The 3,912-nt window shown below is 35.6% G+C and overlaps 1 pseudogene; it reads left to right on the top strand.

Moving 5' to 3' along the window:
• Nucleotides 1–3,065: 3,065 nt before the first annotated feature.
• Nucleotides 3,066–3,227, top strand: LOC118665614 (annotated as a pseudogene).
• Nucleotides 3,228–3,912: the final 685 nt, after the last annotated feature.

Raw genomic sequence — 3,912 nt, 5'->3', positions numbered from 1 at the left:
AGAGAATTTAGAACCACAAATGTATCTTTATTACAAAATCTCAAAGCTGCTCTAACTCAATAGATCTTTTCATATTAATCTATGACAGGCCTTCCCATCTAATGAAATGAAATGAAGAAATCGAATGAAGGAAACTGTCTATCAATTGTCAAACATAAAATTAAATGCACTTGACATTTGCCCACTTGGTGTGAATTTATGTGGGACTTTTTCAGGACTGCTCTTAAATGGACTTAGAAGGATGAAGCTATATATGTGTCCAATGAACTGAAGAGAGGCTCTTAAAGAAAAATTATGTAATAATTTTCCATTTTGTTCAGACACTTTAAAATGATGAACACTTTTACTAAACCAAAAGTATATGAATTACAACCAAAATATCTGTAAAATTTTAACTTTAGCTACTGATAAAACTCTTGGGTGTGAGTTAGTATAAAGCAAATCTTTAGAATGAATTAGGAAGCAGTAGTTTGGGGTGTGTGTGTGTGTGTGTAGAAAAATCATCAATGTAGTAATGATGCTGCCTTTTCCCCACAAATTTTGTGGGGAGAGAAGTTAATATATATATCAACCAAATTGCTCATTGGATTCTTATAAAAGCGTAGATCATGCTAAATAACCAGCTCCTAATTGTGTATTTGTAGTTATCTAAATTTCATTTTAGGCCCTATATTCAAGAGCTTCTTGAAGATATTATTAGAAAGAATCTAGTCAAAAGATATCTATGCTTTTACTTATGTATTTTTTAATCTAAGAAATACCTCTTCTAAAGTCCTTTCTTGCATCTCTTAATCTTAATGCTTATGATCAGGAAATATAACTTCCTTTCTTTTACTACATGAACTTTTCCTCTTTAATCATAGAATATGTAGATTTAAATTCTTATATCATTGCCAAACAAAGAAAAGGAATACATTTTAGGTCTGCAAAACAAAGCTAGTGGAAAGAAAATTTAGCCTTAAATTTATAGTGCTTTTTTGTTTTAAATTTTAGTCTCTCATTTTGGGGGTTTGAAAAAAAATCTATTTTTAATTAGGAAGTAAAATCCTGTATTTTTCCTACCAACTACAATCATAATAATTGGAATTTTAGTATCCAGTCTCTGATGGGTAGTCAACACTAAATATGATTATAATGATTAGAGGAAAAGAAAAAAAACACACATAAAAATAAATAAGAGTTAATTTGAAAAATAATTAAGTAGAATTTTAGAAATAATATATATATATAATCAGTTAAATTAAAAATCTAATAAAGCCTGGCTGGTGTGGCTTAATGGTTGAGCTTTGATCCATGAACCCAGGAGGTTGTAGTTCCATTCCTGGTCGGGATGACTCTGGGTTGCCAAAGTGATCCCCAGCAGGGGGCTTGCAGGAGGCAGCAGACCAACGTTTCTCTCTCATCATTGATGTTTCTATCTTTCTCTCCCTCTCTCTGAAATCAATAAAAACATATTTTTAAAAAAATCCAATAAATACATTAAATAGTTGGCTAGACACAACTAATCCTTTATTTATTATCTTGGACTTTAAAGTCTCCTCTTAGATGTTATTTTTCATTCTTAGATTACATGAAAAAAGAGAATCATTAAATATATAGAAGCAAAATTTAAAATTAAAAAAAAATAAATTTTATTAAGCATTCCCCACATGCCAGAGGTTCACATAGTTGTCTCTTAACAGCCTAACTTCAACACCTTGGACTATATTTATGACATTTTACAGCAGAGGAACCTGAGACTAAGAAATACTAACAAATCTGTAGTTCACTTACACAAGTTCTGGACCATCTGTTCTAGCCATCCTTTGCTCTTGCCTTTGGCTCCAATAGTTTCAGTTGCTAATTAAACTATCCCAAATTTTTATTTTAGCAAAGACCTCTCTTTTAAGCTCAAGAAAAACATATTCCACTGTTAATGATCATAGTCCCTGGAATACCACATTGGGTTTCAAACTTTGCACTGATCTTTACATTCCCACATCCTACTCCAGCTTCCTATTTGAATAACTGGGAACATTCAACTTCCTTCAGCGCCCATATCCCATCACCAAATCATCTTGTATCTAGGTTCTAGCTATAATTAATATCCAAACAATTATCTCCACAATGCTAGTTCAGGCCACCAAATCTTTCATCTCAGGTATGACAACAGCTTCCCCATTCCACTTTTGATTTTGTTCTCTTCAAATACTTTTCTATAGACAGCAATTTTCTCAAAATGCACCGCGGATTGGATTACTCCTCTCTTCAAAACCATTCAGTCAAGTTCTATAAAGTCACCTTTAAACTATTTATAAAGCCTTCCAGTCTTTAGTCCCTGTTTGGGTCAACAGCCTCGCATCTCAGCAAGTCATCGTTCACACCTGGCACGCATGCTGAATCAAATGCATGTCCACATTTTCTAAGTGTCTGTGCTCGTTTATAGAAATATCTGTAACCCCCTTCTCTAAAATTTCATCTATTAGGTTTGTTTTACCTGGAACATACCTTCCTGTCCCTCCACCCTCCTTGCTCAGCTCCCTACCCCATGTCTCTTGGGCTAAATTCCACTTCTCTACAGGGTTCATCTCACCTTGTAACCAAAATAAGGATTCCGCTGCCTGCCGCAATAATGCCAAACTCAGGAGACAGGTGCTGGGAAAAGGAAAGAGGTTTATTTGAGTGCTGGCATATTGAGAAAATGGGGGACTTTAAGTCCTCAAAAACCTATCCTAAGATCTTAGTGCAGATGAAGGTTTTTACGAGGAGGAAGAAGGAAAACAGAACAAGGAGGTTGAGGGAGGGGCTGTGGCCATGCAGCAGTGTCCTTGCTAGTCCCAATATGGATTTTCCTGGTCAGAGTCCTTGAGTCAACCATCTGTTTTTGTTTTTTATCAGTGGATTCCTATGTCTGGGCAGTCCGTGTTAGCCAGGGCGTTGAAGGTCAGGCTGCTCCTTAGGTTCACACAGGAACTGAAACTGCTGGATTGTGAAGTATACTAAAAAATTATTTTAAACATGTAAGCTCCAGTTTTGAGAGAAAAATCAGGTTAGAGCAACAGGCTGGTTTTAAATTTACTAAGATTATTGCTTCTCGGCCTTTTGGCTAAGATCAAGTGTAGTATCTGTTCTTACCAGTTTAATATCTGATACGTCCTCTATCCGAGGACAAAAAAAAATTACTAAGATTAATATGGGTAGTTTTACATAGGTATAGCGTATTCATTCCCTGTTATAATCTCTCGCTTCGTCAAAAGGTCATTCATGATTGCTAAACTAGGCTAGGCACTCTGATATTAGTTTGTCTAATTCATCCATTCATTCATTCATTCATTCAATAAAGAGTGACTATAAAGGCAGCATAACAAAATGCTTAAGAACACAAACTCAAGCTAGACATAGAGTCTTAGCTCCTTAGCAGCTGTAGAAGCTTGTAGCAGCTATTTAAGTTTCATTTACCTCACTTTCTCCAGCTGCAAAATGGGAAATATTATGGCACTTGCCTCAAAGTGGTTTGGGGTGTTAAGAAGTAAGTTTGAATATACAAGTGTCCAACACACAGTATGTAACTTGTTAGGTTTTTAATATCATTACTATTTGTTAGGCATAGTATGAGGCACTCAGATGTGGAGGAGGATAAAACAGGCTAGGTTTATGCTCTTCTGGAACTTACTATCTGGTGAAATAAAAGAGATACAAGAACACACAAATAATGACATAAATACTAATGTGTTAGCAGCTATGAAATAAAAGCAGAGGGAACATGGAGCCCGTGATAGGGCTAGCAACCGTAGGCAGAGGCTTTGCTGAGAAAGTGATATTTACTGAGACCTGACAATTGAATAGAATTCAGTCAGCAAAGAGGACAGGTAACGGTTACAGAAGAGACGAATAGCCCAGAAGGAGTTTCTATGTTTGTCTCCCACTGCTCTC

This window comes from Myotis myotis, unplaced genomic scaffold (genome assembly GCF_014108235.1).
Source record: "Myotis myotis isolate mMyoMyo1 unplaced genomic scaffold, mMyoMyo1.p scaffold_m19_p_10, whole genome shotgun sequence".
Lineage (NCBI taxonomy): Eukaryota > Metazoa > Chordata > Mammalia > Chiroptera > Vespertilionidae > Myotis > Myotis myotis.
Note: the sequence above shows the minus strand (reverse complement) of the source record. Positions and strands in the feature narration are given on the sequence as shown.